The sequence below is a fragment of the Ascidia mentula genome, chromosome 7, assembly GCF_947561715.1.
Source record: "Ascidia mentula chromosome 7, kaAscMent1.1, whole genome shotgun sequence".
NCBI classification, from domain to species: domain Eukaryota; kingdom Metazoa; phylum Chordata; class Ascidiacea; order Phlebobranchia; family Ascidiidae; genus Ascidia; species Ascidia mentula.
In genome coordinates, this window is record NC_138572.1 from 18,299,346 (window position 1) to 18,322,916 (window position 23,571).

Consider the following 23,571-nt stretch of genomic DNA (forward strand, 5'->3'; position numbering starts at 1 on the left):
TATACTGGCATCTTATATTTGTGTGCAAAATTTCGAGTCACTTGATGTAAAAATGTTAAAATCACAGGCGGACAACTGTCAAATTTAGTTCATTTCGCCGTACCTTAGCCACCATGGTTTCAAACATGCGTTTTCGGCAAACAAACAAATTCTATAAGACATACGCCAATTTGGTTTTCATTGCTGGTTTTGTACTGGCATCTTATATTTGTGTGCAAAATTTTGAGTCATTTGATGTAAAAATGTTGAAATCACAGGCGGACAACTTTCAAATTTAGTTCGTTTCGACGTACCTTAGCCACGATAGTTTCAAACATAGGTTTTCGTTTACGAATAAAATTCTAAAGAACATACGCCAATTTGGTTTTCATTGCTGGTTTTGTACTGGCATCTTATATTTGTGTGCAAAATTTCGAGTCACTTGATGTAAAAATGTTGAAATCACAGGCGGACAACTTTCAAATTTAGTTCATTTCGACGTACCTTAGCCACGATAGTTTCAAACATAGGTTTTCGTTTACGAATAAAATTCTAAAGAACATACGCCAATTTGGTTTTCATTGCTCGTTTTGTACTGGCATCTTATATTTGTGTGCAAAATTTCAAGTCACTTGATGTAAAAATGTTGAAATCACAGGCGGACAACTGTCAAATTTAGTTCATTTCGCCGAACCTTAGCCAACGTGGTTTCAAACATGCGTTTTCAGCAAACAATCAAATTCTATAAGACATACGCCAATTTGGTTTTGATTGCTGGTTTTGTACTGGCATCTTATATTTGTGTGCAAAATTTTGAGTCATTTAATGTAAAAATGTTAAAATCACAGGCGGACAACTGTCAAATTTAGTTCATTTCGCCGTACCTTAGCCACCGTGGTTGCAAACATGCGTTTTCGGCAAACAATCAAATTCTATAGGATATACGCCAATTTGGTTTTCATTGCTCGTTTTGTGCTGACATGTTATATTTGTGTGCAAAATTTCGAGTCGCTTGATACAAAAATGCTGAAATCACAGGCGGACAACTGTCAAATTTAGTTCATTTCGCCGAACCTTAGCCACCATGGTTTTAAACATGCGTTTTCGGGAAACAATCAAATTCTATAGGATATACGCCAATTTGGTTTTCATTGCTCGTTTTGTGCTGACATGTTATATTTGTGTGCAAAATTTCGAGTCGCTTGACATAAAAATGCTGAAATCACAGGCGGACAACTGTCAAGTTTAGTTCATTTCGCCGTACCTTAGCCACCATAGTTTCAAACATACGTTTTCGTTCACGAATAAAATTCTAAAGGACATACGCCAATTTGGTTTTCATTGCCCGTTTTATACTGGCATCTTATATTTGTGTGCAAAATTTCAAGTCGCTTGATATAAAAATGTCGAAATCACAGGCGGACAACTGTCAAATTTAGTTCATTTCGCCGTACCTTAGCCACCGTGGTTTCAAACATGCGTTTTCGGCAAACAATCAAATTCTATAAGACATACGCGAATTTGGTTTTCATTGCTCGTTTTGTACTGGCATCTTGTATTTGTGTGCAAAATTTCGAGTCACTTGATGTAAAAATGTTAAAATCACAGGCGGACAACTGTCAAATTTAGTTCATTTCGCCGAACCTTGGCCACCATGGTTTCAAAAATGCATTTTCGGCAAACAAACAAATTCTATAAGACATACGCGAATTTGGTTTTCATTGCTCGTTTTGTACTGGCATGTTGTAATTGTGTGCAAAATTTCGAGTCGCTTGATGTAAAAATGTTAAAATCACAGGCGGACAACTGTCAAATTTAGTTCATTTCGCCGAACCTTAGCCACCATGGTTTCAAAAATGCGTTTTCGGCAAACAAACAAATTCTATAAGACATACGCGAATTTGGTTTTCATTGCTCGTTTTGTACTGGCATCTTGTATTTGTGTGCAAAATTTCGAGTCACTTGATGCAAAAATGTTAAAATCACAGGCGGACAACTGTCAAATTTAGTTCATTTCGCCGTACCTTAGCCACCATGGTTGCAAACATGCGTTTTCGGCCAACAATCAAATTCTATAAGACATACGCGAATTTGGTTTTCATTGCTCGTCTTGTACTGGCATCTTGTATTTGTGTGCAAAATTTCGAGTCACTTGATGTAAAAATGTTAAAATCACAGGCGGACAACTGTCAAATTTAGTTCATTTCGCCGAACTTAGCCACCATGGTTTCAAACATGCGTTTTCGACAAACAATTAAATTCTATAGGACTTACGCCAAATTGGTTTTCATTGCTCGTTTTGTACGGACATCTTATATTTGTGTGCAAAATTTCGAGTCGCTTGATACAAAAATGCTGAAATCACAGGCGGACAACTGTCAAATTTAGTTCATTTCGCCGAACCTTAGCCACCATGGTTTTAAACATGCGTTTTCGGCAAACAATCAAATTCTATAGGACATACGCGAATTTGGTTTTCATTGTTCGTTTTGTACTGACATCTTATATTTGTGTGCAAAATTTCGAGTCGCTTGATATAAAAATGTTGAAATCACAGGCGGACAACTGTCAATTTTAGTTCATTTCGCCGTATCTTAGCCACCATAGTTTCAAACATACGTTTTCGTTTACGAATAAAATTCTGAAGGACATACGCCAATTTGGTTTTCATTGCTCGTTTTATACTGGCATCTTATATTTGTGTGCAAAATTTCAAGTCGCTTGATATAAAAATGTCGAAATCACAGGCGGACAACTGTCAAATTTAGTTCATTTCGCCGTACCTTAGCCACCATGGTTTCAAACATGCGTTTTCGGCAAACAAACAAATTCTATAAGACATACGCCAATTTGGTTTCATTGCTCGTTTTGTACTGGCATCTTATATTTGTGTGCAAAATTTCGAGTCACTTGATGTAAAAATGTTAAAATCACAGGCGGACAACTGTCAAATTTAGTTCATTTCGCCTAACTTAGCCACCATGGTTTCAAACATGCGTTTTCGACAAACAATTAAATTCTATAGGACATACGCCAAATTGGTTTTCATTGCTCGTCTTGTACTGGCATCTTGTATTTGTGTGCAAAATTTCGAGTCACTTGATGTAAAAATGTTAAAATCACAGGCGGACAACTGTCAAATTTAGTTCATTTCGCCGAACTTAGCCACCATGGTTTCAAACATGCGTTTTCGACAAACAATTAAGTTCTATAGGACATACGCCAAATTGGTTTTCATTGCTCGTCTTGTACTGGCATCTTGTATTTGTGTGCAAAATTTCGAGTCACTTGATGTAAAAATGTTAAAATCACAGGCGGACAACTGTCAATTTTAGTTCATTTCGCCGAACCTTAGCCACCATGGTTTCAAACATGCGTTTTCGTTTACGAATAAAATTCTGAAGGACATACGCCAATTTGGTTTTCATTGCTCGTTTTATACTGGCATCTTATATTTGTGTGCAAAATTTCAAGTCGCTTGATATAAAAATGTCGAAATCACAGGCGGACAACTGTCAATTTTAGTTCATTTCGCCGTATCTTAGCCACCATAGTTTCAAACATACGTTTTCGTTTACGAATAAAATTCTGAAGGACATACGCCAATTTGGTTTTCATTGCTCGTTTTATACTGGCATCTTATATTTGTGTGCAAAATTTCAAGTCGCTTGATATAAAAATGTCGAAATCACAGGCGGACAACTGTCAAATTTAGTTCATTTCGCCGAACCTTAGCCACCATGGTTTTAAACATGCTTTTTCGGCAAACAATCAAATTCTATAGGACATACGCGAATTTGGTTTTCATTGTTCGTTTTGTACTGACATCTTATATTTGTGTGCAAGATTTCGAGTCGCTTGATATAAAAATGTTGAAATCACAGGCGGACAACTGTCAAATTTAGTTCATTTCGCCGTACCTTAGCCACCATGGTTTCAAACATGCGTTTTCGGCAAACAATCAAATTCTATAAGACATACGCCAATTTGGTTTTCATTGCTCGTTTTGTACTGGCATCTTATATTTGTGTGCAAAATTTCGTGTCACTTGATGTAAAAATGTTAAAATCACAGTGGGACAACTGTCAAATTTAGTTCATTTCGCCGTACCTTAGCCACCGTGGTTTCAAACATGCGTTTTCGGCAAACAATCATATTCTACAAGACATACGCCAATTTGGTTTTCATTGCTCGTTTTGTACTGGCATCTTATATTTGTGTGCAAAATTTCGAGTCGCTTGATATAAAAATGCCTAAATCACAGGCGGACAACTGTCAAATTTAGTTCATTTCGCCAAACCTTAGCCACCATGGTTTTAAACATGCGTTTTCGGAAAACAATCAAATTCTATAGGATATACGCCAATTTGGTTTTCATTGCTCGTTTTGTGCTGACATGTTATATTTTTGTGCAAAATTTCGAGTCGCTTGACATAAAAATGCTGAAATCACAGGCGGACAACTGTCAATTTTAGTTCATTTCGCCGTACCTTAGCCACCATAGTTTCAAACATACGTTTTCGTTTACGAATAAAATTCTAAAGGACATACGCCAATTTGGTTTTCATTGCTCGTTTTGCACTGGCATCTTATATTTGTGTGCAAAATGTCAAGTCGCTTGATACAAAAATGTTAAAATCACAGGCGGACAACTGTCAAATTTTGTTCATTTCGCCGAACCTTAGCCACCATAGTTTCAAACATACGTTTTCGGCAAACAATCAAATTCTATAAGACATACGCCAATTTAGTTTTCATTGCTCGTTTTGTACTGGCATCTTATATTTGTGTGCGAAATTTCGAGTCACTTGATGCAAAAATGTTAAAATCACAGGCGGACAACTGTCAAATTTAGTTCATTTCGCCGTACCTTAGCCACCATGGTTTCAAACATGCGTTTTCGGCAAACAATCAAATTCTATAAGACATACGCCAATTTAGTTTTCATTGCTTGTTTTGTACTGGCATCTAATATTTGTGTGCAAAATTTCGAGTCACTTGATGCAAAAATATTAAAATCACAGGCGGACAACTGTCAAATTTAGTTCATTTCGCCGAACCTTGGCCACCATGGTTTTAAACATGCGTTTTCGGCAAACAATCAAATTGTATAAGACATACGCGAATTTGGTTTTCATTGTTCGTTTTGTATTGACATCTTATATTTGTGTGCAAAATTTCGAGTCGCTTGATATAAAAATGTTGAAATCACAGGCGGACAACTGTCAAATTTAGTTCATTTCGCCGTACCTTAGCCACCATAGTTTCAAACATACGTTTTCGTTTACGAATAAAATTCTGAAGAACATACGCGAATTTGGTTTTCATTGCTCGTTTTATACTGGCATCTTATATTTGTGTGCAAAATTTCAAGTCGCTTGATACAAAAATGTCGAAATCACAGGCGGACAACTGTCAAATTTAGTTCATTTCGCCGTACCTTAGCCACCGTGGTTTCAAACATGCGTTTTCGGCAAACAATCAAATTCTATAGGACATACGCCAAATTGGTTTTCATTGTTCGTTTTGTATTGACATCTTATATTTGTGTGCAAAATTTCGAGTCGCTTGATATAAAAATGTTGAAATCACAGGCGGACAACTGTCAAATTTAGTTCATTTCGCCGTACCTTAGCCACCATAGTTTCAAACATACGTTTTCGTTTACGAATAAAATTCTGAAGAACATACGCGAATTTGGTTTTCATTGCTCGTTTTATACTGGCATCTTATATTTGTGTGCAAAATTTCAAGTCGCTTGATACAAAAATGTCGAAATCACAGGCGGACAACTGTCAAATTTAGTTCATTTCGCCGTACCTTAGCCACCATGGTTTCAAACATGCGTTTTCGGCAAACAATCAAATTCTATAAGACATACGCCAATTTGGTTTTCATTGCTCGTTTTGTACTGGCATCTTATATTTGTGCGCAAAATTTCGAGTCACTTGATGTAAAAATGTTAAAATCACAGTGGGACAACTTTCAAATTTAGTTCATTTCGCCGTACCTTAGCCACCGTGGTTTCAAACATGCGTTTTCGGCAAACAATCAAATTCTGCAAGATATACGCCAATTTGGTTTTGCTCTGCTCGTTTTGTACTGGCATCTTATATTTGTGTGCAAAATTTCGAGTCACTTGATGTAAAAATGTTAAAATCACGGGCGGACAACTGTCAAATTTAGTTCATTTCGCCGTACCTTAGCCACCGTGGTTTCAAACATGCGTTTTCGGCAAACAATCAAATTCTACAAGACATACGCCAATTTGGTTTTCATTGCTCGTTTTGTACTGGCATCTTATATTTGTGTGCAAAATTTCGAGTCGCTTGATATAAAAATGCTGAAATCACAGGCGGACAACTGTCAAATTTAGTTCCTTTCGCCGAACCTTAGCCACCATGGTTTTAAACATGCGTTTTCGGCAAACAATCAAATTCTATAAGACATACGCGAATTTGGTTTTCATTGCTCGTTTTGTACTGGCATCTTGTATTTGTGTGCAAAATTTCGAGTCACTTGATGTAAAAATGTTGAAATCACATGCGGACAACTGTCAAATTTAGTTCATTTCGCCGAACCTTAGCCACCATAGTTTCAAACATACGTTTTCGGCAAACAATCAAATTCTATAAGACATACGCCAATTTAGTTTTCATTGCTCGTTTTGTGCTGGCATCTTATATTTGTGTGCAAAATTTCGAGTCACTTGATGCAAAAATGTTAAAATCACAGGCGGACAACTGTCAAATTTAGTTCATTTCGCCGTACCTTAGCCACCATGGTTTCAAACATGCGTTTTCGGCAAACAATCAAATTCTATAAGACATACGCGAATTTAGTTTTCATTGCTTGTTTTGTACTGGCATCTAATATTTGTGTGCAAAATTTCGAGTCACTTGATGCAAAAATATTAAAATCACAGGCGGACAACTGTCAAATTTAGTTCATTTCGCCGAACCTTAGCCACCATAGTTTCAAACATACGTTTTCGGCAAACAATCAAATTCTATAAGACATACGCCAATTTAGTTTTCATTGCTTGTTTTGTACTGGCATCTAATATTTGTGTGCAAAATTTCGAGTCACTTGATGCAAAAATATTAAAATCACAGGCGGACAACTGTCAAATTTAGTTCATTTCGCCGAACCTTGGCCACCATGGTTTTAAACATGCGTTTTCGGCAAACAATCAAATTGTATAGGACATACGCGAATTTGGTTTTCATTGTTCGTTTTGTATTGACATCTTATATTTGTGTGCAAAATTTCGAGTCGCTTGATATAAAAATGTTGAAATCACAGGCGGACAACTGTCAAATTTAGTTCATTTCGCCGTACCTTAGCCACCATAGTTTCAAACATACGTTTTCGTTTACGAATAAAATTCTGAAGAACATACGCGAATTTGGTTTTCATTGCTCGTTTTATACTGGCATCTTATATTTGTGTGCAAAATTTCAAGTCGCTTGATATAAAAATGTCGAAATCACAGGCGGACAACTGTCAAATTTAGTTCATTTCGCCGTACCTTAGCCACCATGGTTTCAAACATGCGTTTTCGGCAAACAATCAAATTCTATAAGACATACGCCAATTTGGTTTTCATTGCTCGTTTTGTACTGGCATCTTATATTTGTGTGCATAATTTCGAGTCACTTGATGTAAAAATGTTAAAATCACAGTGGGACAACTTTCAAATTTAGTTCATTTCGCCGTACCTTAGCCACCGTGGTTTCAAACATGCGTTTTCGGCAAACAATCAAATTCTGCAAGATATACGCCAATTTGGTTTTGCTCTGCTCGTTTTGTACTGGCATCTTATATTTGTGTGCAAAATTTCGAGTCACTTGATGTAAAAATGTTAAAATCACGGGCGGACAACTGTCAAATTTAGTTCATTTCGCCGTACCTTAGCCACCGTGGTTTCAAACATGCGTTTTCGGCAAACAATCAAATTCTACAAGACATACGCCAATTTGGTTTTCATTGCTCGTTTTGTACTGGCATCTTATATTTGTGTGCAAAATTTCGAGTCGCTTGATATAAAAATGCTGAAATCACAGGCGGACAACTGTCAAATTTAGTTCCTTTCGCCGAACCTTAGCCACCATGGTTTTAAACATGCGTTTTCGGCAAACAATCAAATTCTATAAGACATACGCGAATTTGGTTTTCATTGCTCGTTTGGTACTGGCATCTTGTATTTGTGTGCAAAATTTCGAGTCACTTGATGTAAAAATGTTGAAATCACATGCGGACAACTGTCAAATTTAGTTCATTTCGCCGAACCTTAGCCACCATAGTTTCAAACATACGTTTTCGGCAAACAATCAAATTCTATAAGACATACGCCAATTTAGTTTTCATTGCTCGTTTTGTACTGGCATCTTATATTTGTGTGCAAAATTTCGAGTCACTTGATGCAAAAATGTTAAAATCACAGGCGGACAACTGTCAAATTTAGTTCATTTCGCCGTACCTTAGCCACCATGGTTTCAAACATGCGTTTTCGGCAAACAATCAAATTCTATAAGACATACGCCAATTTAGTTTTCATTGCTTGTTTTGTACTGGCATCTAATATTTGTGTGCAAAATTTCGAGTCACTTGATGCAAAAATATTAAAATCACAGGCGGACAACTGTCAAATTTAGTTCATTTCGCCGAACCTTGGCCACCATGGTTTTAAACATGCGTTTTCGGCAAACAATCAAATTGTATAGGACATACGCGAATTTGGTTTTCATTGTTCGTTTTGTATTGACATCTTATATTTGTGTGCAAAATTTCGAGTCGCTTGATATAAAAATGTTGAAATCACAGGCGGACAACTGTCAAATTTAGTTCATTTCGCCGTACCTTAGCCACCATAGTTTCAAACATACGTTTTCGTTTACGAATAAAATTCTGAAGAACATACGCGAATTTGGTTTTCATTGCTCGTTTTATACTGGCATCTTATATTTGTGTGCAAAATTTCAAGTCGCTTGATATAAAAATGTCGAAATCACAGGCGGACAACTGTCAAATTTAGTTCATTTCGCCGTACCTTAGCCACCATGGTTTCAAACATGCGTTTTCGGCAAACAATCAAATTCTATAAGACATACGCCAATTTGGTTTTCATTGCTCGTTTTGTACTGGCATCTTATATTTGTGTGCAAAATTTCGAGTCACTTGATGTAAAAATGTTAAAATCACAGTGGGACAACTTTCAAATTTAGTTCATTTCGCCGTACCTTAGCCACCGTGGTTTCAAACATGCGTTTTCGGCAAACAATCAAATTCTGCAAGATATACGCCAATTTGGTTTTGCTCTGCTCGTTTTGTACTGGCATCTTATATTTGTGTGCAAAATTTCGAGTCACTTGATGTAAAAATGTTAAAATCACGGGCGGACAACTGTCAAATTTAGTTCATTTCGCCGTACCTTAGCCACCGTGGTTTCAAACATGCGTTTTCGGCAAACAATCAAATTCTACAAGACATACGCCAATTTGGTTTTCATTGCTCGTTTTGTACTGGCATCTTATATTTGTGTGCAAAATTTCGAGTCGCTTGATATAAAAATGCTGAAATCACAGGCGGACAACTGTCAAATTTAGTTCCTTTCGCCGAACCTTAGCCACCATGGTTTTAAACATGCGTTTTCGGCAAACAATCAAATTCTATAAGACATACGCCAATTTGGTTTTCATTGTTCGTTTTGTACTGGCATCTTATATTTGTGTGGAAAATTTTGAGACATTTGATGTAAAAATGTTAAAATCACAGGCGGACAACTGTCAAATTTAGTTCATTTCGCCGTACCTTAGCCACCGTGGTTTCAAACATGCGTTTTCGGCAAACAATCAAATTCTATAGGATATACGCCAATTTGGTTTTCATTACTCGTTTTGTGCTGAGATCTTATATTTGTGTGCAAAATTTCGAGTCACTTGATGCAAAAATATTAAAATCACAGGCGGACAACTGTCAAATTTAGTTCATTTCGCCGAACCTTGGCCACCATGGTTTTAAACATGCGTTTTCGGCAAACAATCAAATTGTATAGGACATACGCGAATTTGGTTTTCATTGTTCGTTTTGTATTGACATCTTATATTTGTGTGCAAAATTTCGAGTCGCTTGATATAAAAATGTTGAAATCACAGGCGGACAACTGTCAAATTTAGTTCATTTCGCCGTACCTTAGCCACCATAGTTTCAAACATACGTTTTCGTTTACGAATAAAATTCTGAAGAACATACGCGAATTTGGTTTTCATTGCTCGTTTTATACTGGCATCTTATATTTGTGTGCAAAATTTCAAGTCGCTTGATATAAAAATGTCGAAATCACAGGCGGACAACTGTCAAATTTAGTTCATTTCGCCGTACCTTAGCCACCATGGTTTCAAACATGCGTTTTCGGCAAACAATCAAATTCTATAAGACATACGCCAATTTGGTTTTCATTGCTCGTTTTGTACTGGCATCTTATATTTGTGTGCAAAATTTCGAGTCACTTGATGTAAAAATGTTAAAATCACAGTGGGACAACTTTCAAATTTAGTTCATTTCGCCGTACCTTAGCCACCGTGGTTTCAAACATGCGTTTTCGGCAAACAATCAAATTCTGCAAGATATACGCCAATTTGGTTTTGCTCTGCTCGTTTTGTACTGGCATCTTATATTTGTGTGCAAAATTTCGAGTCACTTGATGTAAAAATGTTAAAATCACGGGCGGACAACTGTCAAATTTAGTTCATTTCGCCGTACCTTAGCCACCGTGGTTTCAAACATGCGTTTTCGGCAAACAATCAAATTCTACAAGACATACGCCAATTTGGTTTTCATTGCTCGTTTTGTACTGGCATCTTATATTTGTGTGCAAAATTTCGAGTCGCTTGATATAAAAATGCTGAAATCACAGGCGGACAACTGTCAAATTTAGTTCCTTTCGCCGAACCTTAGCCACCATGGTTTTAAACATGCGTTTTCGGCAAACAATCAAATTCTATAAGACATACGCCAATTTGGTTTTCATTGTTCGTTTTGTACTGGCATCTTATATTTGTGTGGAAAATTTTGAGACATTTGATGTAAAAATGTTAAAATCACAGGCGGACAACTGTCAAATTTAGTTCATTTCGCCGTACCTTAGCCACCGTGGTTTCAAACATGCGTTTTCGGCAAACAATCAAATTCTATAGGATATACGCCAATTTGGTTTTCATTACTCGTTTTGTGCTGAGATCTTATATTTGTGTGCAAAATTTCGAGTCGCTTGATATAAAAATGCTGAAATCACAGGCGGACAACTGTCAAATTTAGTTCATTTCGCCGAACCTTAGCCACCATGGTTTTAAACATGCGTTTTCGGCAAACAATCAAATTCTATAGGATATACGCCAATTTGGTTTTCATTGCTCGTTTTGTGCTGACATGTTATATTTGTGTGCAAAATTTCGAGTCGCTTGACATAAAAATGCTGAAATCACAGGCGGACAACTGTCAATTTTAGTTCATTTCGCCGTACCTTAGCCACCATAGTTTCAAACATACGTTTTCGTTTACGAATAAAATTCTAAAGGACATACGCCAATTTGGTTTTGATTGCTCGTTTTATACTGGCATCTTATATTTGTGTGCAAAATGTCAAGTCGCTTGATATAAAAATGTCGAAATCACAGGCGGACAACTGTCAAATTTAGTTCATTTCGCCTTACCTTAGCCACCGTGGTTTCAAACATGCGTTTTCGGCAAACAATCAAATTCTATAAGACATACGCGAATTTGGTTTTCATTGCTCGTTTTGTACTGGCATCTTGTATATGTGTGCAAAATTTCGAGTCACTTGATGTAAAAATGTTGAAATCACATGCGGACAACTGTCAGATTTAGTTCATTTCGCCGAACCTTAGCCACCATAGTTTCAAACATACGTTTTCGGCAAACAATCAAATTCTATAAGACATACGCCAATTTAGTTTTCATTGCTCGTTTTGTACTGGCATCTTATATTTGTGTGCAAAATTTCGAGTCACTTGATGCAAAAATGTTAAAATCACAGGCGGACAACTGTCAAATTTAGTTCATTTCGCCGTACCTTAGCCACCATGGTTTCAAACATGCGTTTTCGGCAAACAATCAAATTCTATAAGACATACGCCAATTTAGTTTTCATTGCTTGTTTTGTACTGGCATCTAATATTTGTGTGCAAAATTTCGAGTCACTTGATGCAAAAATGTTGAAATCATGGGCGGACAACTTCCAAATTTAGTTCATTTCGCCGAACCTTAGCCACCATAGTTTCAAACATACTTTTTCGTTAACGAATAAAATTCTGAATGACATACGCCAATTTGGTTTTCACTGCTCGTTTTGTACTGGCATCTAATATTTTTGTGTAAAATTTCATGTCGCTTGATATCAAATTGACGAAATCACAGGCGGACAACTGTCAAATTTAGTTCATTTCGCCGAACCTTAGCCACCATAGTTTCAAACATACTTTTTCGTTAACGAATAAAATTCTAAATGACATACGCCAATTTGGTTTTCACTGCTCGTTTTGTACTGGCATCTAATATTTTTGTGTAAAATTTCATGTCGCTTGATATCAAATTGACGAAATCACAGGCGGACAACTGTCAAATTTAGTTCATTTCGCCGAACCTTAGCCACCATAGTTTCAAACATACTTTTTCTTTAACGAATAAAATTCTGAAGGACAGACGCCAATTTGGTTTTCACTGCTTGTTTTGTACTGGCATCTTATATTTGTTTGCAAAATGATAAGTCGATTGATTCAAAACTGTTTATATTGCAGGTAGGCAACTCTTTGGTAATACCGCCGCATCTTATACGGCCGCCATAGCATCAAGCAATCGTCACTCATATCTGTATATTTAAACATAGGCTACTAATGCAGTGATAGTGAGGTGATCCTGCCAATCATGCCATTGCATGAAATATTACTGCATTGATAGTAAGGAAACAAATAGATTAATGGTTGGTGATTGATCAGTATAAATTTAAAAACTGGATTCCGTATGGTGCAGACGCTGTAAACGAATTCCAAACCCGTTGCAGTTTTGTCTCGACCTTTCACCCTTAACACTTTGCTTCGATCCACATTGTTACTTTTTTGAGAAAGTCATTCCGTGTTGATGTTTTTAAAAACTCAATGACTTGTAATGGTACTTTCGTAGCGCAGCGGAGTATCGTGGTGTGTAACTTTACGTATAACTCTTAACCCCTACCTGGTGTCGAATATTTGGCTGAGAAATTTGGTCAGAAATTTCAACTTTGTTTCCCACTATTACATAGGAACAAAATTTTGTCACGAAAAGTGTTAGTTGGAACAAAATTTTGTTACGGAAAGTGTTAGTTGGAACAAAATTTTGTCATATTTGGTCGTGCAATTTTACTTTTAAATTTCAGCTTGATGCGTTTTTTTGTGACGATTTCTTTGTGCTCTATTATTCCTTGTAGTTGCATGTAGTTTCTTGACATACGGGTAGTTACTTTATAGTCACGTGTATAGTAAGCCTACATCTCATATTGGAAGTTATACAATTTTACGCGACAATTTCTTTATGTGCGATTGATTTTTGTAATATTCTTGTTGTTGTAAGGTTGATAGTGTGCATTTTTCGAACGGACTAAGCTGTGATGTTCAAAATTAATGTAGCTGTAGTTCACATTTGTAGCGTAAAGTTACGTATCATATGAAGCATAGTTGTAAAGTATAAGCTCATTTCACCACAAACATTGGAAGTTATACAGTTTTTGTAATCTCCCATTTGCCGCGGAGTTTGATTGATTAAATTCACACTTTCTTTCGTCGCGTGTATTACTTTGTGGCCTTTTGACCTGTTTATCTTTATTGTATGAAGAAGCAAGTTGACAAACAATCTGATATTGAAAAATTTACTACCGCAAAGTACTCGGCTTCCTTGACAATTTGTGTCGGTGATGCTACCGCAATGTGAAGGTCGGCTGACCTGTTGGCTAGTTGCCACTAAATTGTCGATTCACCTGTGCTCTCGGCCGAGATGCAGACAGGCAGAATAATTCCAAATATGGTTTATTGATCGAATCGAAATCAGAATGAGTCTTGTTCAAAATAGCATAGCATGGAATAGAATTGAATCAAATAGAATAGAATGGTCACAGAAAGACGAAAGCGTTATCGTACAAACTGGAAGCCACGTGACGTGCGTTGTAGTGAGAAAAAGGCAGTGTTTTCGTAAATACCATGTGGATATTTGATAAGTGTATAAGTCTCTAGGGAGGGCATTATTTAAGATAGAGTGTCGCTGTCAAACAAAAACTCCCCCCTATGATGGAACACGGGGAAAAGTCTTATCAAAACGTCTTTACACATGCGGCTTTGTAAAGCAATTGCGGGCACATTGTCACTTCCTCAAAACAGTTACCAAAACTTCAAAGGCGGTTTACATCACACGACCTGCAGTACCACCAGCTATGCATTCAGTGTTCAAACATAGAGACGTTAAAACAAAAAACTATAAAATTAATAGACAATTTGTTGTTACTGATGGTCGGACTTACACTAGACCCCGGAAGAACTTACACAACCTTGATACTTAAGAGGTTTATAAGAGACTCATAGAAGCTACACGCAATGTTTTCATTGTTCAGTGTTCACTTCCATTATTTTTGTAAATAATATTCATATATTTTCATCACTGTATGCTCTAACAGCTGTGCCATGTTGCAACAACGTTGTTCATCACTGTAGTTTATTTCTTTTCTATGTAACTTCATATTCAATAAATCTCTTCACTATATGTAAATTTATTGCTTAAATACAGACTTGAGAATTCCAAACTAATTAACATATCAAATCAATTCAAGTGTGGGATTTTCAACGCCAAAATATATGGACCTCTACCTCCCTCTAACGGTTTTCCAATGTTGAGACTCGACTTAAAAAATTATGTTCCGAACAAAAATAGTAACACCAAATGGTCGTTAGGAACCGTTACCTATGCTAACGAAAATCATGTTACAATAAAAAAATCCCGTTCCGAACCGTTACATAGGTTGTGATTTCTGTGGTTATGGAAAGTGGTTTCCAAAAGACAAAATAGACAGAAAAGATCACCAAGTGCTTCAGGACAAGAAAGAAAATGACTAGCGAAAAAAACATGTCAAAGCGACAAAACAAATAAAAATCGTCACTGCAAGGTTTAAACACTGGAGCGGAGTATTGAGAGTGGGCGTAAGCGTATCTGCCGAAACTATAAGATACATGATCCTTTAAATAAACCTTATTTGGACGTAAAAGACTTGGAACAAAATTAACGAGAAATAAACAATAAGACTAAGTACAAGTACACAAAAAAAGGAGTTGACGATCACTGACACAAAAGTAGTCAAATGACTCTTACAATAAAGTCCACAGATGTGCGCTGAGGAGAGAGTTTGCCAATATTTTTTTCTGATTGCAGGGAGATGTATTTGTCTTAAATATTCATGTAGTTGCAAATTACAATATATACAATCTCAAAGAAAAGACGAAAAACACAACGTTGCAATAACGTGGAGAAAGTTTTTTGGAGGTATCATCCGTGAGTGGGCGCTAGAGCGCGGAGTCTGCGTTTCATTGGTTGGGTACAACATCGGCCAAGACTTCCTCGAGAAAGGGGTTGCCCCTGTTCCGTTGGCTAGATAGCTAGAGTGTACAGAGGTTTCAAAGGATGAAACCAAATGCCGGGAAATGTCGTTATTGGGCTGTTTTTAATTCTGTTCCGTGTTTTCCAAATAGTGTGTGTAAATGAGGTGTTAAGGAATGCTGCTAGTGTTTTTGTGTATGGTGTTGTGTTGTGAAGTTGTGGAAGGGCGATGTCAAATAGAGAAGTTTTGTGAAAGAGGTGAGAAAAGGTTTCGAAGGAGGAATTGCAAAGGTAGCAGAGGGGTTATTGATCCAGGGCAAGATAGGTTTGTTGACATTTTAAAGGGAGAATTTTCAGGGTAATAAAAAGGTTTAAACTACGGCGGAGTAAAATGGGAATCAACAGGATTTTTCCGGTTATTACTTGAACCAAAAAGGAAACCGCGGCAAAATGTCGAATCTGACAAAGAACAATTGCTTGAAACCAAGATGTCATTATTAGTCTTGTTTCATTCACGATTGTACTCCAATCTATGCTGTAACCCCATACACTGCACGGAAACATACAAAGATCCCCGACATGAGGGTTTCGCACTTCACCAAAACTCACACTTTGAACGGACATTTAAAGATTTGGGAGACGCAGGGGTCCAACTTGGTCTAAAGTCAATGGTTCCCTGCCTATGATACGCGAAAGACATCCAGGTGGAACAGGAAAACAATTAACGAATATTGTTTGGCGCTAACAATTTAGCTTGTACATTTAACGGTTGAAATTATTTAGAAATCATGAACTCTTACACGACAAAAAGATTTAAAGATGACACTTTCGTATAATGTGTCAGAGATTGTTTTTTTGTTTAAATGTAGGGCGACTGTGCAGGATTTTAAAATGGTACGCGATGTAACTCAGCAGGTTGGGAACCACTGGTCTAAGCGCTCGAATATACAAAGGACCTGTCGGCTTACATTGCCATGAAAAAACAACAAGTGACACAAACTAATGCACAAGTTCGTTTCGAACGACAAGAACGATACGAAAAATTACAAATTTTTGAACCGAGTCAAAAGTTAAAGCATGGAAATCAAACATTAAATAGATTCGCTAAACCCAAACTCTGTGCCTTACCACAGCTGACTTCAAATTTATTGGAGAGTTTTAGAAACAAAACAAAAATCTGAGGACATTTTACATGGTTTTATTCAACAAAGCGCGTTTCTTCATCAAAAGTGATTTTTTCGCTGGTTTCTTATTTTTAAAAGTGAGTTTTAGTGGAAATTTCGCGTTTTTTCTTTAGTTTGGGTGTGGCAAGGTCCGCCTTTTGATTGGCTGCTTTACCGTCAGCACCTCCCTATGGAAAATGTGGAAACTCTTAACGTTATTTGTCAAAAGATTACTGAACCAATAATTGGTTTAGACCACAAGAAATTTTCGCTTCATTAAGGAGCTTCAAATTAAAGATAAGTTTGGCTGTAAGTATAAAAATTTTCTAAACTTTACGCTAAAAATATTTTCCTATCTTTACTCAAACACATGCAAAGAACAAGCATCATACATAGATCTACAAGGAATTTTACGAAACCAAAGTAAAACTTTTCTTTACCAAAGAATAGTTAATGATCATCGCATTACCTGTTACTGTCCCAGTCTTTTCCACCAGGAAGTTAAATATGTTTGTTGTTTTAATATTAGCGAGATGTGCATTGTGTTTACTGCATGCAGTTCAGCAACAACCACAACTCAATGTGGACGGCACCTCTGTACCACTATTTTTAATGCAATGTGTTTGTTGCGTTTTATGCCGTTTATTGTGTATTTTGCGTTTTGCGTCGCTTACTGCGCATTTTCCGCCTCTTAGTGGTGTGTGGCCGATAGCAAAATGACGTCACCACCTGCGCGAGCCTTATCTGTGACGTCGGTCTGGTCAGATCCTTATAATGATAGAGCTACACCAATCGCGTCATTCAAACTCATGATGGCATAAGTTTTTGCCGATACGTCTTATTTTAAACATGACAGTGTTAACAGCAATATGGGCCAAGTCTCCTTATGCTCAGAATCTTTTCTTCATTAATTAAACTTATTATTTAAACAATGGGCCGACGTTTCAATCCGGGCAATTTATTTGTCCAATCATTTCTATTGTCCTGTAGGGAGACGGAGTCTCTAATTAGACAGAAGTTAATCAGTTGTCTAATAATCATAGTTTTGTTACGTATTTAAATTTCCGATTGAATACAATCCGTTGATTCAACGGTTCCTAATAGTGAACGGTCCCGAAACAGCATTTTATTATTATTATTATTATTATTATTATTTTTTAAGTTGCCGAATAAATTCGACCGAATAAACCGAAACTAATTTTGGTATCCATCTCTTTTAAACGCAATAAATTTAAACAAAACATGTGCTGGATTGGATCTAATCTGATCATACAGCCTTTTATTGGCACTTATAGAATAACCTCGATTGCTGTACCAAATGCTCAAAGTTGATTTTCATCATTTCGGTGACAAAAAAATAAAACGAACAAACATTCGAGCAGTTTGAACAATGATTCTAATCTAAACTGAACTTTGCGTATTAGAGTTGGATGCAGTAAAAATGTTTCGGTTACGGCTGAATTTTTTGCAAAATTCGGAATATTTATAAAAACCTCAAAAAATTTAACAGAACACGTGCGCGACAGCACACAGTCAATTTTACAACATCTTGTTTGCATTAAATCATACTTATTCATGTTATCCATGATACACAGGATTATGTACAAGGCATGTGAAAGGTGGTTTTCAACATTTTTCGGTGAAGTTTTGTAGTTGGCAGGATATATTTCCCTCTACCAGTAGTTTGTCTTGGTTTCCAGGAACATTTCCAACATCAAAATATCATATTTACAAGTAAACGATCATCCAGCAACACGATAAGTTCATATCCGTCGTTAAACACACTGATTTCATCCCCATTATGTTCCAACTTCATCATATTTCACCTCATACGATGGTTGGTACTTGGCACGCCACAAATGCACTCAAATGTTTCCTCCAATTCGATAGAAAACATAATAAAGTGGGGAAGTCACTGGAAGCAAGGGGAATCACCGCATCATTGTAATATCCAAAATGATTCTACCCAAGTTGATGTCAAGCATTCCAACACTCACACATGATAACAGTGTCCATGTGTTGGATGCCGAGTCCAACCAAATCATCACGTGAGTCATACAATGGTACATAAAATGATTACTCAAAAATACAACTAAAAATGACCGGGCATTAATAGAGACAAGGAAACCAAAAATGTCATTTGAAATATCAATTTTGTGTTGAAATTATTCTGCAATCACAAATAAAATTCCACACGTGGAAGATAAGCGTATGGAGTCGGTTCTGTCAATTCGATGTAAGAAAAAGTTCACATTTTGCACAAAACCAAAACCCAAGGTTTATTTACAGAGCAGTTTCTGCTTCAACCACATGTAAGTTTTGTCGGTTAGCAACCACAACCACATTTTCCTGTTGCTCTTCCTGTGGCTGAGGCCTGAAAACGGCACGTAGGCCATCCCGGACTTTATCATGAAGCAGTTTCGGTGCGTTGGAGTAGATGAGGGGATTTAGAGAGCTGTTGATGGGGAGTAGGATGATTGCTGACACAGCGTACATCATTGGAGGCATAGCGACTCCACCGAAGTTGACAAATGCCATGATCGGAATGGAAATTGTTCCTTCTTTCTTTACCCTGTAGTTTCCAAATTGGGCAAAACTGCGTCATTTTAACAATATTCGTTTTAGTTTCGTTTCTCATGTTAGGCTTAGATTCTAGCGATATCTGTGAGTGTGAAAATAAATAGGTTTCTGGAGATAAAAGATTTCTAGAGATAAAGTTGTCGTAAATTTTTTGAAAGGGCCGTCACCGGTTCAACGAAGTTGGCAATAGCTGACTTAACCAAATACAATTGTTTCACTTACGTTTTTCACAGCATACAGTCGGAATATAGTCAACAGAACCTTTGTAAACACCGATGTTTCGCTTGAAAGCAAAACCAATACCCCCATTGTGGTACAACTTCCGCTTGATCTCCATATAAGGTCATTGGCACAATAATTTCCGGAGTATCTGACACCAGCTGCGCCCAGCATGATCAGATAAACTCCCATGAGTAGATCGGAAACAGATAGATTCAAAACGAGCAGGTGGTTTGTACGAAATGCAGCAGATTGTGATTCTGTCGTTGCCAACGTTTTACCTTCCATCGCCATGACAACCTCAAAAAACAAATTAAAAGAATACAACACGTGTTCTGATTGTGCAACAAAGACTAAACAAACTTGGTTTATTTTACCAAATTTCCGGCAATGGCGAGCATCCCCATTATCCACACAATGGCTCGTAGAAATGGGTTTGCAATCAACTCGTATCGTGATGAAAATGTGTTTTCGTTGATTGCTTTTGTATTTGTTGGGCACTCGTCTGACCAATCAGAGCAGTCGCCGACTCCGTTGAATTTCTATATGGAGTAAATCAAAGAAAACTTTGTAGTTAAGTTGGTCATATTGGCGTTTGTAAACAGCACAATGCGAAATTACTGTTTTGTATGTAATTGGTGAACAACGGAACTATGAAAATTAGACAAAAATGTGTACTGCAATATACACGTGTAGTTTTGGGTACGTGGAAGGCGTGTGACGCGCTGATTGGCCAGAAAGGTGGCGACAAAAATCAGAACTAATTGGTAAACTGGCAGTTGTCATCTGGTGCAAACGTTGAGGTGTGCTTGTGTGGTTAAGTCTAAAGAACATGATTTGTGCAGTGGGTCGCACTTTATCCTTTGGTATTCGTCCTTTTAACATTGGGCGCTTCTAAACTTTCTTTCATATTGACGTCACTTGATTTAATTATGAAAGTATCCGCCTCTGTAGTGCGGCTCCCAACTGTTGTGTTGACGGTGAGTCGTTAGTACAGGGTGAACTGAGCGTTTACCATAGTTGGGGTTGGGAAATTAAGCGCTGAGAAACGGAGAAAAGATCTTCCCAAATCGAACCTAAAATTTCCATACCCGCCCTTCCAATAACTTTAGTCCGAATTCGGGCTCGCTGAATTAATCACACAAAATTCTCACGACAAAAATGGATTGATCCAATAGCTCTGACACAGTTACAATGCAATATATTGTTTTAATATAAATCGATAATATTATTAAGAAGTGTGATTAAAACTAAACACATTTCATGTAAGCTTCCTCAGGGTGGTTTTTCACACTCGTATTTACGTAATCCGGTTATTTGATGACGTCATAGTTGTGGACAACTTTGTTTCTTTCATCTCGATTTCTGGGTTCTGTGAAAAAGAAACCAATACATATTTCTCAACCCCGACGATTTTTGTGAAATATTTGGAAAGGGTTAATTTATACTGAAGTTGTTGAGGTAAGTTTGGTTTACTGAGGAAATGTGTTAACTTACCAATAGAAGCAACATTTTCCATCAGGTTGATTTGACGATCAACTCTAAATATCACATTATTACAAACCCTACTAGTTGAAAACAAGTAACGATAATCATAAGCAACAGCACACAGACTTACACATGTTTCGTACGCGACCAGAAGCAGATGATCCCAATGACAACAGCAGCAATAATAACGGCATCAAGTGCCAAAGAGGCTATGTTCATGATTGTAGGGTCGTAACTGTATTGAATTGCATCTGACAAACCTGTGAGAATTGCTGCTCAAGGCAAACAAAAGCATTTGTTCGGGAAAGTGAAAATACTCTTTCTTAAGTTAATAAAAATAAACTTACGTATGGAGGTTGCAGAAATTGTTTTTAATTCTTCAGTAGCAGAAGTTTGGAGATTAATGGCTGCGGTTGCTGTTTTTGTTGTTGTTGTCGCTGTCATTGTTTTGTTGTAGCTTTCATTGTTGTTATGCTTGGTGTTACTAGTAAACATGTGCACGTCTATCATTTAAACAACCTAACAGTGTTTGTGGAATATTAATCTAATCAACGCACCGTATCTCGATATGTATTTCTATGTAAATTCCAATACAGCGATCATGCACAAAACTCCGTTTGTTGATGCTCAGAAAATATATTTCGCCTAAAGACATCATCAGCTTCTGATTCAAATACAACCCTTTTGTGAATAAGATTTATCACATTAAGAAACTGATGGTGCCTTTAGACGAAATAAAACTGAGCTGTCTGCATGACCGCTGTGACGGAATTTACATAGAAATACATAACAACCTAATAGTTACAATGTGATTATTGAATAAAAACTGGATCTATTTAAAAACCAAAGGCGCCTGGCAGGCTGTCGATCGCTCACCGTATCAATATTATTGCATATTAAATTTCACAAAGCGATCTATAGACAGCTTGATTCTATTTGAATAAGTTGGATTAACTGATGATGCCGTTTTAGGCGAAATATATTTTTCTCAAAAAATCCATCTGAGCTGTCCACAGATCGCTGTGTGAAATTAATACATAGCAACCTAATCGTTAATTATTCTGAAACAATGGGTTTTCATGACATCTTATTGTTAGGTTCTTTAGTTGTAAAGTTAGATTTTATTGATTTATGATATGCGCTCTTTGCCATTGTATATTTTTAGAATATTAATTTAATGCACCTGGGTAATTACCTTCTGGTTTTCGTTGACAAATATATCCCGAAGTAACATTGCATTTCGTACTTCTCCACTTGTATGTTAAATCAAGTGAAGTTAATGAACCCATTATCACACAATAATTTTCTCCTGTTGCGATCGGTTCCCCTGAGCCCACTGTCCATTGACAATATTTGAAAAACGATGCCCACTTATAGTTGCTTGTTGCTGCATCCCATTTAACGACCTCTCTTTAGTAAAATAGTGACCATTATGTGGAAGTCTTCGCCGGGTTTTACGGGCAAGTTATTCATCAGGCAGCAAGCTGAACGGGTGAGAATTAAATTCCACGCAACAGTGCCGTAACCGCAACTCACTCCAATCATCATTGGTTCCAAGACAAGCATGGGGACGCATTTTTGATTTAAATCCATTCAAATAGTTTATTGACTGTGCTTTTCAAAGCGCAATATATTTGCCTTTATTAGAAAGCTGACTGAATTAACATGTTGCAAAACGTTTCCATGCTTCTGTTATGATGGGTGTTATGATGTTAATTGTTTATTTCATACACGAGGGTTTAAGTCACTGTAACTAAGGAACAACTGCAAAACACATAGGTCAAAGAAAACAGTACATACGCCTGGACAAGAACGAAAAACCACACTAATAGAACACGTGCGCGACAACACACGGTCAATCACTCACGCAAGCGTAGAGCGCGCAAGGCTCAGGGCAACTTGCGTACCGTCATTGGCTCATGCATATTAAAACAAGTCTTGTCTTAATTTCACAACAATGAGGTATAAGAGTTTATATTTATCATCTTGCTGCAATACAGAAGTAATTCCATGCTTTCGCATAGCAAGGCAGGATCGCCCCACTGCGCAGGCCCTTTATATTTGGCGATCACAGCTCTAATATTCTTGGCGGTCACAATTTTTGCTGCAATTTTTACGTTTTGTTGTTACATTTGTTACTATTCCACATAAACATTACGCCAAGAGATGTTAACCTTAATTGCTCAAAAATATTTTCAATGTTCTTCACAAAAATGTCTGACCACAAAGAATGGACGCAGCCAGACACATTGGCTACCTTAACCACACATAGTTTCATTAAACTAGGATTCCGCAGGTTAAATATTAGGTCTTAAACTCGCTGTTTTTTGTTCTTTATAAGAGATATTCTAGATTATGTTGTTATTTTTCACCACAACGGGTTCCAATAATTCGTGGATTCCGATCCGAAAAAATTCTTTGGAGCGAATTTTGGTGGTTATCTTAGCCAATAATGTCAATCAGGATATAGGTTGAGTTCTTAATAGATTTTAACAAGCTCATCATTTCC

At 37.0% G+C, this 23,571-nt stretch overlaps 1 protein-coding gene across 1 annotated transcript in view; it reads right to left on the bottom strand.

Moving 5' to 3' along the window:
* The window catches only part of LOC145909732 (uncharacterized), a 247,822-nt gene that overhangs the window by 107,074 nt on the left and 117,177 nt on the right, over positions 1 to 23,571 (bottom strand). The gene's annotated exons all lie outside the window — the stretch shown is intronic.